We start from the raw sequence: 13834 nt of genomic DNA, 5'->3' as shown, positions 1-13834 counted from the left end.
GGATCAAATTCCTGTGAGCATTTGTTTCCCCCATTAAGGTAAAAGAAGTCCAGGAGTAAATAGTGAGGCCCCCTGAAGTCTGTAGGGACGAGGTTCTGTGTCTCCACTCTCAGCCCTCAGGTCAGGAGGTGTATGCTCTACCTCCAGCCTAGGAGAAGAGGACCAGAGAAGGACAAAGGTGCAGGTCTAGCTGAGGGTGGCCCCTTCTGAGGGACTTTCCAGGAAACCGTTAATTTTACACTTCTTTGCCTAGAACTATGTCATAGACTTTTCATATGCTGTAAACTGGGAAATATTGTTTAGTTACGATCATTGCTTACTCAGCAAAATTGGGGGCCAGAAAGGGGGATTAAAATTTGCTATAAAAAATCTCCCAGTGGGGGACTGGGGATGTGGCTCAAGCGGTAACGCGCTCACCTGGCATGGGTGCGCTGGGTTTGATCCTCAGCACCACATAAAATAAAATAAAGATGTTGTGTCCACCGAAAACTGAAAAATAAATATTAAAAAATTATCTCTCTCTCTCAAAAAAAATCTTTTTTTATTATTAGTTGTTCAAAACATTACAAAGCTCTTGACATATCATATTTCATACATTTGATTCAAGTGGGTTATGAACTCCCATTTTTACCCTATATACAGATTGCAGATTCACATCGGTTACACATCCACTTTTTTACCTACTGCCATACTAGTGTCTGTTGTGTTCTGCTGCCTTTCCTATCCTCTACTATCCCCCCTCCCCTCCCCTCCCCTCCCCTCCCCTCCCTTCCCATCTTCTCTCCCTACCCCATCTACTGTAATTCATTTCTCTCTCTTGTTTTTTTCCCCTTTCCCCTCACATCCTCTTATATGTAATTTTGTATAACAATGAGGGTCTCCTTCCTTTACCATGCAATTTCCCTTCTCTCTCTCTTTTCCTCCCCCCTCTCGTCCCTGTTTAGTGGTGATCTCCTTCTCATGCTCTTCCTCTCTATTCTGTTCTTAGTTGCTTTCCTTATATCAAATAAGACATTTGGCATTTGTTTTTTAGGGATTGGCTAGCTTCACTTAGCATAATCTGCTCTAGTGCCATCTATTTCCCTGCAAATTCCATGATTTTGTCATTTTTTAGTGCAGAGTAATACTCCATTTTGTATAAATGCCACATTTTTTTTTTATCCATTCATCTATTGAAGGGCATCTAGGTTGGTTCCACAGTCTAGCTATTGTGAATTGTGCTGCTATAAACATTGTTGTAGCAGTGTCCCTATAGTACGCTCTTTTAAGGTCTTTAGGGAATAGTCCAAGAAGGGGAGTAGCTGGGTCAAATGGTGGTTCCATTCCCAGCTTTCCAAGGAATCTCCATACTGCTTTCCAAATTGGCTGCACCAATTTGCAGTCCCACCAGCAATGTACAAGTGTACCCTTTTCCCCACATCCTCGCCAGCATTTGTTGTTGTTTGACTTCATAATGGCTGCCAATCTTACTGGAGTGAGATGGTATCTTAGGGTGGTTTTGATTTGCATTTCTCTGACTGCTAGAGATGGTGAGCATTTTTTCATGTACTTGTTGATTGATTGTATGTCCTCCTCTGAGAAGTGTCTGTTCAGGTCCTTGGCCCATTTGTTGATTGGGTTATTTGTTATCTTATTTAATTTTTTGAGTTCTTTGTATACTCTGGATGTTAGGGCTCTATCTGAAGTGTGAGGAGTAAAAATGTGTTCCCAGGATGTAGGCTCCCTATTTACCTCTCTTATTGTTTCTCTTGCTGAGAAAAAACTTTTTTTTTATTATTATTAAAAAAAAAAAAAATCTCCCGGGGGCTGGAGGTGTATCTCAGTGGTAGAGTGTGTACTTAGGGTGCTCAAGGGTCTGGGTTCAATCCCTAGCACTAAAACCAAAGCAAAGTCAACAAAACCTCACCAGGCCCAAAGAGCTCTGCATGTGATTCCTAACCTGCTCTTAGGACAGATAACTTCCCACTATAAATGAAGCTGTGAGAATGGTGAGGCCTCAGGGTGCTGGGTGCTGGGCCTGCAGAGGACCCCTCCCCAATAGGCCCAGGGTCTTCTCTCTGACTCTACCTTGGTAGTGAGTGCCCTTTCTAATAAATCAGTGAACTTGAATAAAGAGTTTCCTGTGTTCCGTGAGCCATTCTAGCAAATGACTGAATCCAAGGAGAGTCTTCCGTGGAGACCCCAATTCAGAGATGGTCCCCCAGGAGTCCTGAAGGTCTGGGTTTGTGCCTTGCCTTTGAAGTGGGGCCTCTGTGGGACAGAACCCTTAGCTTGTGGTGTCTACACTGAGTCCAGGCAGGTGGTGCCAGAACTGGATCGTTGCATCCCCAGCTGGTGTGTGCGGAATTAGAAAACACTAATGTTTTGTGTCAAAAGTGTTCCAAAAAACAAAAGCCAAATGTTTTCTCTGATATGTGGATGCTGATTCAGAGTGGGGGTGGGGCTAGGGAAGAATAGAGGTACTTTAGATTAGGGGGAGAAAGGATCGTAGAATGAATCAGACATTATTACCCTGTGTGCATATATAACCATTCAACCGGTGTGATTCTACATCATGTATAACCAGAAGAATGAGAAATTATCCTCCATTATATGTGATGTATCAAAGTGCATTCTACTGTCATGTATAACTAATTAAAATGAATAAAATTTTAAAAAGAAAGTGTTGTGTGAGTAGACAAATGAGAGTCCTTTCAGGGCGGTGGTAGAGTCAGCTTGGGTGACTTGAATCAGGTGTCAACTGCTTCTCTGCAAACCAAAGCTAACATCCTTCCGCATGGCAACACTGTCAACCTGAGGAACTGGGTGAGCACACCTACTGTCACCATATGATCTAACACTGCCTTGAAGGTTCTAGCACAGGCAATAAGAAAAGTAGGGGCTGAGGGTACAGCCCAGCAGGCGCATAGCCCTGGGGCCCTGGGTTTGATCCCCAGCACCTTCACAGGTACAGACGCGTGGCAGCTCTACAGCAGCAGTCCCAGCGGTCCCACAGGTTACCATGGAGCTGGCGAGCTCCCACAGCCTAATGACACAGCAGCTGCCACCTTACTGTGTTGGTGTGCCACTGTGGGGCACGCGGCCAGTCCTGCAGCACTCACGGTTCTGCACAGTGCACGGTGCTCGGGGCTGATAACATCGACTGTTGCTGGCTCACATACTTATCACACGATGCTTTTTATCAGCGTTTTGGTTTGTGTGCCCACCATAAAAAATGCCGTGAAACCCTGCCACGCTGCACTCATGAATTTCTTGGTCATAGCAGCCTGGATGCAGGGTTTTCTCTTGTGCTTGATGGACCTAATACTGTTTGTTCATCAGGGCTTTGGTTGTTCAATGGGCTGCATATGCATACCCAGGTGTGAGTGTGCACAGGTGTGCAGCAGGCCATGCCAGCCGGGCTCCTGTGAGTGCCGGACACTGGCTCAGGGATAAAGTCACCTAATGAGGGCTGGGGCTGTAACTCAGTGACAGAAAGCTTGCCTAGCTTGTGAGGCACTGGGTTTGATCCTTAGCACCACATAAAAATAAACAAATATAATAAAGGCATTTCATCCACCTACAACTACAAAGAAAAAGAAGTCGTCTAATGACACATTTCTCAGAATGCCACCTCATCATTAATCGATGCAAGATTGATTGTAAAATAAGAGAGAACACGACTGTTATTTAAAAATTCAATACACACTAGTAAATAAAGACTATAATCAACAAGGGAATTTGGTGTTTTCTTTTTGCCATCCTAAAATTTCTGTTTCATTACAATCTACTATTTTCTTCTCCTTTTCTTTAAAAATAACTGAAATATGAAAATTGTGCTCTATATATGTAATAAGAATTGTAATGCATTCTGCTGTCATATATTAAATAAATAGATAAATATAATTGAAAAGCCAGGCATGGTGATGTATACCTGTAATTCTGGCTTTTTTTTTCTTTTTTTCCCAGTACCAGGGCCTGAACCCAGGGGTGCTTTACCCTGGAGCCTTATCCTCAGGCCCTCTGATTTTTTATTTTGAGACAAGTTCTCACTAAGTTACTTAGGATTTCACTAAATTGCTGGAGCTGGCTTTGAACTTGTGATTCTCCTGCCTCAGCCTCCTGAGCTGCTTAATCCTAGCAATTTAGGAAGCTAAGGCAGGAGGGTCCCCAGGCCAACCTGGGCAATTTAGATCTTGTCCCAAAATAAGAAAGAAAAAGTTCTGGGGTGTAGCTGCGTGGTGAAGCACTGCTGCACTCAATACTCGAACAAAAACAAAACAAAAAACCCTCAGATAAGACCATGTCCTTGGTGCCAAAATTATAAACCCACCTGATTATAGATTTCAAACGTATTTTAAATTTGAATTTATACCTTATTTTTTTTTCCACAGGCTTCATTATTTTTTTAATGAAAAAATATGTTACTAAAAAAATCCAAGTCAAAATTATTGGTAAATTTATAATTAACTTTTCAGATTAAAAAACATTATTTTTTGTGTAAAACACATTATACAGTCCTCTTCAATTTAATAGATATATTTATTCATACCACCTACTAACCTTGAACATGACTTTTCTTTATTTTATTTTTTTTTTCATTATCTGAGACATTCAACACAGTGCACTCAAGTCTTGTACCTGTCACCAAGTCACCAGAATTGATCATTAACAAGTCTAGTTAGTTAAATACAACTTAAATTAGTGTTGCATCTACACACCCACATTATATCACAACACGTTGGCCAATTAGGTCCAGCCCTGTAGTGAACCTTAATCCAGACAATTCTGTTCAACTAGAAAAGCAGCTGCTTCCTGGATTCTACCTACTGCTCTACAACCAGCATTCTGAGCTGGCTAACTGGATAGAACAGGCCCTAAATAGGGTCTAATTTGCAGCTTGTGTAGTCAAGTTGGTATGGAAATTTCTCATATATATTTGCATCCCTGTATACCATGTGCTTATTTTTTATATACCTTTATTTTATTTGTTTATATTTATGTGGTGCAGAGGATCGAACTCAGTGCCTCATGCATGCTAGGCAAGCACTCTACCACTGAGCTACAGCCCCAGCCCCATGTGTTTCTGGAACCAATTGCAGAAGACAATATTTATTCATGCACTTAAATTAAAATTTGCTTACAAACCATGGGCTAATTGGACATTACTTCTGAATTTCATAAAGGCAAATGAAAGCTGATGTTTACACACAGATGCTCTGAAATGATATTTCATAATTTCATCAAAAAATAAATAAAACCATAGTCCAGAGGTGCTGCTATGGACTAAATTATGCCCTTCTCAAATTAACATGCTGAAACCCTAACACCCAATGTAAAGGTACTTGGAGATGAGGCCTTTTCAAAATAATTAGGTTCGATGGGGTCAGCAGGGTGGGACCTTTGCAACAGGATTAGCACCCTTGTAAGAAGTGAAAATAGAATTTGCGTATTTGTGCCCATGTGTCCTTTGTCCATCCATCTATCTGTGCCTCTTTCTTTCTCACCTTGCTACATGAGGACACAGGAAAAGTGGCTTCACTAAGAAATGATCATGCTGCCAATTTGATCTTAGACGTCTAGCTCCAGAACTGCGAGAAATAAATTCTGTTGTTTAAGCCACACAGTCCATGTTATTTGTTATGCCATCCTGTGCTAATTAAGACAGCAGCCTAAGAAGACATGAGGACCCTGGTGAGAAGAAATGAATAGCCACAAGTTCTGCCCAACAAGCAAATCTGTTGCGTACAGGAAAGCCCCAAATGTTGACAAAGCCTCCAGGACAATAATGATTGTTAAGAACTTTTAAGGCAAACAAAACTCCTGAGAAACCCACAGCACAGTTTCTTCTGTAGTCAGGCTCATCCAGAAGTTCAGCAAAACCAAATTGCAAGAGCAAATACACCACCCCAGTGAGTAGGGAGAATGTACTGATGATGTAAGCAAACCATCTACTTCCCAGTCTTCTCTCCAGATTTATTCCTTTTCAGAGCATGGATGCCATATTGAAATACAAATGCCAATCATCAGCATGGTGAAAGGGAGAAAGCAGTAAACGTTGCCAGTCTTTTTGCTGGTAACACTTCTCCACGCTAAGGCAGGAGTTATACAGTGGCTTCATAGGATTCAAGAAGAACCAGATGTTGAGAGCCAAAGTTGCTAGTGTGACAGGTGGAATATTGTTGATCCCAACTTGGAAGATTTGAGAAAGGAGCAAAATGAGCCCCATATTAATCCCTCTTGATCTTCGCTGCATGATTATATATCAGGAAAACAGCCCAGTGATGAGGAAATATGGTCAGATTTTAGTAATATGGGGAGGCATACAGACAGCTGAACCTAGAACTGAAGATACTGGAGGAAGTAATTGGTAGGAACACATAAATCGTAATTATGATGAATTGTTGGAGTCCAAGTGTAGACCAGCTTAAGAATTAACAATAGTAGGTGGCCATGGGCAAATCACGTAATCAATCGTTCTGAGCTTCTGTTTTTCTATCCCAATGAGAAAAATTCCATTTACTTCGCTCTGTGGCCCGCCTGCGTCCACACGTCTTCGCACGCACGTGAATTTATACCTTATTAAAAAGGTTTATTTTCAAAATAAGAGCCCCAGTGTTCTCTCAGGAAGCCCGTTTCCCCCCTGCTGACCCTGCTGCTGGGACCAAGCGGCAGGGAAATCAGGGAGTGTTTCTCCTCAAGCACTCAAATCTCAGATTTCAGAGTTCATTGTTTCATTGGTTTCTGGTTTTTGGTTTGCAGTCCTATTGTTAAAAAATAAATAAATAAGTGAAGGCAGCCTGCCCACGGCACAGGACACCCAGCAGTGAAGCAGTCTTCTCCGTGGGACTCCCGGACGTCTAGACAGGCATACAAAGACTCCCGCAGACTCGGGGCTCTTCCACTCCAGAACAAGCAGTGATCTGTGAGCATCTTATTTTGACACTGTCTGTTTAGTCTATATTCTTTTTCTGGGTACTGGAATTGAATCCAGGGGTGCTCTACCACTGAGCCACATCAGAACTGAGACCTCCGTTTCGAGACCCCAGGCTGGTAGTGAGCTTCCTGTCCGGGCCTCCTGGGCTGCTGGGACCATAGGAGTGCTCACTGGTCTTAACACACAGTATCAAAGATCACCGACGGGTTATGCACAGGCCGAACGGGCGACACGGATTGCTGTATTAGTTGGTAAAATTCCTTTTAAATTTGTGATCCAGCATCACACCGAACCCAGATTCCTGCCTTCTTTTTTAACACTGGAAGGAAGTGGAAAGATGTGGCATAATCCCCAGAAGTTTCTTTGCAGCTCAACACTCTCCACACCTGCAGGGCACCTGGGGCTCTCCAGGCCCTTAAGCTTCACACCTGCCCCAGGTGTGGTAGGGCAGAGAGGCCGGGACTGGCAGCAGAAGAGTCTTGTGGAGAGGGCACTTGCACTGTGGAGGGTGTCCCCAGAGTGCTCTCCTGGGTCTGTTCTTAACAGCCTGTCCTCCCAGCTGTCACAGACTCCTCTCTGTGCCTGAGGCCTGCTCTGGTCTTGCCGTTACCTTGGAAACCCAAGAGACTTCCCGGTTTTCTCTCAGACAACTTCTGACTGGCCCCTCCCCTCCCCCCCTCCTCCGCTGGTCCGCCTACTGTGCCCAGCAGCTGCTCTTCCAGCTCCTGGCCCTTTCCTGGCTCCGCTTTAAGCCCCACCTGTGGTGCCACTTTCTGCATTTCCTGCGTCTGTTTTCCTGAAGAGTGCTCTTGACCTACTTCAGTAGTTCACCTTGTTGTCACCAGTTAACAGCTCTTTACATCAGTCCCCTGCCATTCACATCTGAAGTTTTGATCTTCCGGTCAGAACCATCTCTGAGTTACGAATAGAGATGTCCTAGAGATCCACTTACTGCCAGTGACCCTGAAGGCTGATGCAGCTGGACGGCGAGTTCAAGGTCAGCCTCAGCAAATTAATGAGACCCCGCCTCAAAATACGCAATACAAAGGCCTGTGATGTGATGTAGCTCAGTGGTAGAATTCCCTGGGTTTGATCTCCAGTGCTGAGAGGGAGGGAGAGCGGGAGGGAGAGAGGGAGAGAGAAGCAGCCTTGACTGGGGTGGTAGCTAGGTCCATGAGGGGTCAGTGCAGAACACAGAAACCACTCCCAGGGTTTAAAGCAGAAGTGGGTTTAGCACAGGGTATATTGCGAAATTGCTGGGTGGGCTGTGGTTTAGGAGGCAGCTGGGCCCAGGGACTGTTGTGAAGAAGTGACCTGGCAGCTGTGGCTGGCAGGAGCCTGAGATCGAAGCTGCCACCTTGCTGCCCTCATCTCCACACCCTTGTGTGCAGCAGGAGAGTCAGGGTCATTTTGTCTTCCTGTCTCACACACAGAACCACCACCTCACCCGACTTGGCTGCAAGGGAATCTGCATAACTAATTTTAAGATAAACAGAGTGAAAGCTAAATGCCCTGACCCTATCCAGAACCGGTGGAGAATCAAGAGTCCTGCCTCCAGCAGATCCGTCTTCCAGCAAATCCGGCTGGAGACACCTGTTCTCCACCCACGTGAAGATTACATGGGCTCACATTCCAGGAGGCGTCTCCACTGGACATGCACACAGAGCCCCAGCAAGGGTCAGGCTCACCCCGACCAGCCCACCTCCACCTCGTCCTCTTGTAAGTGGGGTTCAGCCCCCCGTTGGCGGTTTCCTGCTACAGTGGCAGGGCCCTCGTGCAACAAGACCTTGGGACCCAGAGGCAAATAGTTACCATCTGACTCTTACAGAGCTGGGCTGCCCCTGACTCAGAGCATGTGTGGACGAAGAACAAAAGAAGCAAGACTCCTGCATGCCAAGGAGCCCTGCTCAGGGCACTGGCCATGACAAGCACTCCGATAAGTCAGTGATGAAAAGGTCTCCAGCTCTGCACTCAGCATCTGGCCCCATTCTCAGCCACCTTTCCTGGGTCTTCAGGTTGTGAGATGTTTGATGAGTGCAGCTTCTCAGGCTTCTACACGCTTCTGGGTGACTATGGGCATCAGATCAATATGGGCATCAGATCAATATGGGCATCAGATTTCCCATTTTAGGTCCGGAGCCATTTTATCTAGAGGCTCCAGAGTTTCGATTCTGAAGCAAAGCTGCTTAGCTTCCCATAAGAACTGGTGCCTGGGGCTGGGCTGGGGCTCAGCGGTAGAGCGCTGGCCTCGCTGGCGTGAGGCCCTGGGTTGGATCCTCAGCACCACATAAAAATAAATAAATAAAATAAAGATAATGTGTCCACTTAAAACTAAAAAATAAATATTAAAAAAAAAGAACATGTGCCTGCTAAACGATCAACCCTACCCCAGCTTATGACGAAACTCCTAAGCAGCTTATGAAATCCCTCTTACAGACGAAGCTGCTCACTGAGCCGACGCTCTGCTGCTCTCCTTGGAGGGACAGCCTGGTCGGTTTGTTGTGCTACTGACAATGAATCTCTTGTATGAGATGCTGGCGTGTGGCATGGTCTTTGGACTTGGCGTGGAGTCGGCAAGTGTCCTTTCATTTGACATCTGCAGTGAGGTCTTCTCAGGCTGCATGAAGACTTCGTCTTCCACCCAGGTTGCTATGAAATTGCAGCACAAGTATCTCGCCTGGCTGTAACAAATGCCATTGGGAAGAAGCCTTGCTTAGATCCCTGTCTAGATTCCTGGTGTGGATTTCCCCCTTCCCCAGATTTAGGGTTTTATTGGCGGAGAACAATAGTGGGAACTGGGAGGGGATTTTTGCATATGTGAGGTCAGAAGGGCCACCTTGCAGATTTATCGGGGAGGGAGAGCTGAGGTACTGTGAAAGAGCTGCCTTTGAATTCTGATTGTCTGTGAATGAGAAAATCATGAAACTACAAACAAGGAGGGAGAAAAATACATGAAAAATTAAAAAGAAAGGACAAAAAGCCAAGAAAACTTCTTCTGAATCCCCGAAGAGATAAACTCTCAAACCCCATTCACACAATGTATGAAGAAACCGAGAATTAATATACTCATCCTATAAATCTTAAAGATGGGAGAATTTGTGCCCAGGAAATAGAAATGATGTAGCAATCAGAAAGTTTATTAAAGCCACAGTTCACAATCTTCAAAGATGTACAGTAGAGAAAAGGACCTACGAGATAAAAGTCGGATGTCATAAAACAGATAAGAAATCTCAGGAATATCAAATACAGATGAATATAACAGTGAACAAATTTGAGTTCAAAAATATGAAAACTATCATTTTTAAAATAGCTCCAATGGGGGCAGACCTGAAGCCTTCCTATTCCCCCACTATGAAGCATTTGTATTTCCTGCACGTATCTTCCGCATCTCTGCCAAAATGCAATTGATGGTGACTGACTCCCTTGCCCGGATAAACTGTCCCTGTTGTCATTTGGTGGATCTCTGTTTATTTCCACATTGGTTTATCACTTTACAGTATTTTCACACTGAACATAGTCTCTCCAAGGCAGTGACAAGGCTTGTGTTTTCTCTGTCTGCTTCTTTCTCAACTCGACAGACTTGTCTTTCAACTTAACACCAAGGAACCCATTTTCTGTTCTTGTAAAGTTCTGTTTATTAACCTTTCATTTAACATCAAAATTGTGTGTATGCTCTGGTAGCTAAATCTTTAACTCATTCTTGAATTTTTTTTTTCAAAATTACTGTTTATCTCCATAGTTTTTAAAAGTAGTATTTTAAAGATGATAGTTTTCATGGTGGCTGGGTTGTGGCTCAGCGGTAAAGTGCTTGCCTCTCACGTGTGAGGCCCTGGGTTTGATCCTCAGCACCACATAAAAATAAATAAATAAAATAAAGGTATTATATCCATATACAACTAAAAAATATATATTTTTTAAAGTAAATAAACAAAGGGCTGGGGATGTGGCTCAAGCGGTAGCGCGCTCACCTGGCAGGCGTGCAGCCCGGGTTCGATCCTCAGCACCACATACAAAGATGTTGTGTCTGCCGAAAACTAAAAAAAAAAAATAAATATTAAAAAATTCTCGGGCTGGGGATGTGGCTCAAGCAGTAGCGCGTTTGCCTGGCATGCGTGCGGCCCGGGTTCGATCCTCAGCACCACATACAAGCAAGGATGTTGTGCCCGCCGATAACTAAAAAAAAATAAATATTAAAAAATTCTCTCTTTACTCTCTGTCTCTCACTCTCTCTTTAAAAAAAAAATTCTCTCTCTCTCTAAAAAAAAGTAAATAAACAAAATAAAGACACTGCATCTAGGTACAACTAAAAAAATATTTTTAAAAAAATGACAGTTTTTTGGGGCTGGGATTGTGGCTCAGCGGTAGAGCGCTCACCTAGCACGGGCGGGACCCAGGTTCGATCCTCAGCACCACATAAAAAATAAAAACGTTGTGTTGTGTCCATCTACACCTAAAAAACAAATACTTTAGAAAATGGCAGTTTTCCTATTTTTGACCTGGTGCAATTTCGTATGTCACCAGGGCCATCTTGTTTTCACTCACAGGCTTCTTGGGAATGGTTAGACATGACTCACAAGGAATTGTATTCCAACCCCATGACAGGGATGAGGCAAGGGTCATGTGCCATCTGCAAAGCTTGGGAGGGACCTGGCTGAGGCTGGCCTGGCCGGGCTCACAACAGGCATCTCAGCTGGGAAGAAGGAAGCGGAAGGAAGACCAGGGAGCAGCGGGGCTGAGCTTCACAGGTGCCTGTTGAGCTATTTCACGTTATTGCTGACAGGACTCCGGCCGGAGCTTGTGTTCCACAGAGCTGAAGAACGACCCTGGGTCACCACTAAGTTGAGCCGGAGAGCAGGGATTTTATGAAAAAGAAAGTGAAAGAAAGATGCAGAATTCTTGGGCCGGGTGCCTGGGTGAGGCAAGGGCGCAGTTAGTCCTCCAGCACTCCTCCCTTCAGAGGCACCTAAAAAAAAGTTGATAAGGTCCTCTGGACTGGCTTTTGATATTTCAATTGCTCCACCACCTGATTATGGATTATGCAGTCGCTTTTGGCAAGATGGAGATTGACACCCCTTCTGAGAACCAGGAACTGTCTTATAACACGTGAGGCATGTTGGAATGGCTATCCCTGGGCTGGCCTCTGGTCCACCTGCCCTGGCCTTTCCTGCTTTCCACTGCCTGGCCTTTTCTACCTCAGTGTCACTGAGAGATTGAATTGGGTGACTTCGTGAGGCTGATGAAGTGAAATTGCTGCTGAAGAAGTCCACACAGACAGGTGAAGGGCTGCCAGACCCAGCGTGCACATCTAATCCCAGCGACTCAGGAGGCCGAGACCAGAGGAAGCCAAGTTGGAGGTCAACCTGGGCAACTTAGTGAGACCCTGTCTCAAAATTAAAAACGAAATAAAAAGGTCTGGGAATGTAGCTCGTGGTAAAGCACTTACCCTCTGACAGGTAAGGTGTGGGAGCCGGGGTTTCAGCCTGCTCCCACCATTCACCCCCTGCTCTCGGGAAAGCCAGGGTATGATCCTCATCCGGGAGGCCTGAGAGGAGAGTCATTCAATTCAGAGACAAGAAGTCACAGGTCTGTGAAGAAACCCCAGGGCCCACAGGAGGAAAAGCAGGCTGGCTTCAGACTTGTGCTGGGTGGCGGAAGCTGGAAAGCAGGGAACTCGGGGAAGACGCAGCCCAGGAGCCTGTGCAGGTGGAAGCGTGAAGCTGGGCCCCCAGGAGAGCACCCAGCACCCAGCCAGAGCACGGTACCAAGGACAGACTGAGAGCCAACAGCCAATGGAACCGCAGGCTTCGTGGTGGGGAAGAGCAGGCTTTGGAGGGCTGAGCTGTCGTGGAAGCCCAACTCCTTCCAAACTCCTCCTGGTGCTAGGAGAAAGGGAGGGGAGTGAAGTGTTTCCGAGGAGGGTTTAAAATCAAAAAGCAAGAAAATGCCAAGTCCTCCTGAAAGTCGGGACTAGGGGTAAGAAGAAGCGGAAGTTAGAAGCAGTGAGTTCTCAGGAACAGAGGAACAAGCCCTTACAGTAAACGTGAAGGCCACAGCTCGCTGCTCACCGCACTGCCCCGTCTTTCTGAGGCTGGGTGTGGCTCAGGCTAGAGCACTTGCCCAGCACTCATAGGGCCCTGAGTCCCAGCCCCAGCAAGGAGAGGGACATATATTTCCGTGAGATATGTTTTTCAGTCTTTGAAATCTATGTAAAGAAAACATTTTTTTTTGTCCCTATGTGGTACATTTTTCTACTGAGATATTTAAGGGGTTGTATGTTAATCATGCAAACTCTGGAAAAGAGGTGACTCCCCCAATTTCTCATTTTCTTTTCTTTATTTTTTCCAATACTGGGGATTGAACCCAGGTATACTCTACCACTGAGCTATATCCCAGTCTTTTTCTTTTTTCTTTTCTTTGAGACAGGGTCTTACTTAGTTGCTGAAGCTGGCCTTGGACTTTCTATATCCCTGCCTCAGTCATTGGGATCACACGCATGCACCAGTGGGCCTGGCTCATTTCTTATTTTCAATGATTTAGCTATAGCTTTTGAAATTCAGAATCATTTATTTTTTGTCTTCTATGTATTTTCTGCTTTTGATTATTATCCTTTCTTTTTCCTAAACTCTAGCTAAAAAACAAAACAAAACAAAACCTTTGCTAGTGTGTCAGACACCCTTTTGCCCATATTGGATCCTCCCAGCCTCAGGGAGCCCTGTGGCCTCTGCCTCACCCCTGCTCAGGCTTCCAGGGGAGAACTCTGATTGCATGGTTCATCCTCTCCCTTTTCCTGGATGGACTGGGTTGGGAAATGACCAGTGTTAGGAGACCCATCCTGTGGCCTGGGCCTCTTCCTTCCTCACTCTTTCCTCCCCTAGGCATTTCTAGGGTTCCTGATACCGCCATGCACAGGTGTCTCTG

The 13834-nt window shown here is 45.1% G+C and overlaps 1 long non-coding RNA gene and 1 pseudogene across 1 annotated transcript; both read right to left on the bottom strand.

The window, feature by feature from the left end:
- Positions 1-4966: 4966 nt before the first annotated feature.
- On the bottom strand, positions 4967-6670 carry LOC114106323 (rhomboid-related protein 4 pseudogene; annotated as a pseudogene).
- Positions 6671-10032: 3362 nt separating this feature from the next.
- On the bottom strand, positions 10033-13032 carry LOC114106303 (uncharacterized). The gene is made up of 4 exons (XR_011706962.1): positions 12679-13032; positions 12360-12458; positions 10885-10950; positions 10033-10104 (listed from the first exon to the last, which is right to left on the bottom strand). It is a non-coding gene; the product is annotated as an uncharacterized lncRNA (long non-coding RNA).
- Between the last annotated feature and the right edge of the window lie 802 nt (positions 13033-13834).

This window comes from Marmota flaviventris, chromosome 3 (genome assembly GCF_047511675.1).
Source record: "Marmota flaviventris isolate mMarFla1 chromosome 3, mMarFla1.hap1, whole genome shotgun sequence".
NCBI lineage: Eukaryota > Metazoa > Chordata > Mammalia > Rodentia > Sciuridae > Marmota > Marmota flaviventris.
Note: the sequence above shows the minus strand (reverse complement) of the source record. Positions and strands in the feature narration are given on the sequence as shown.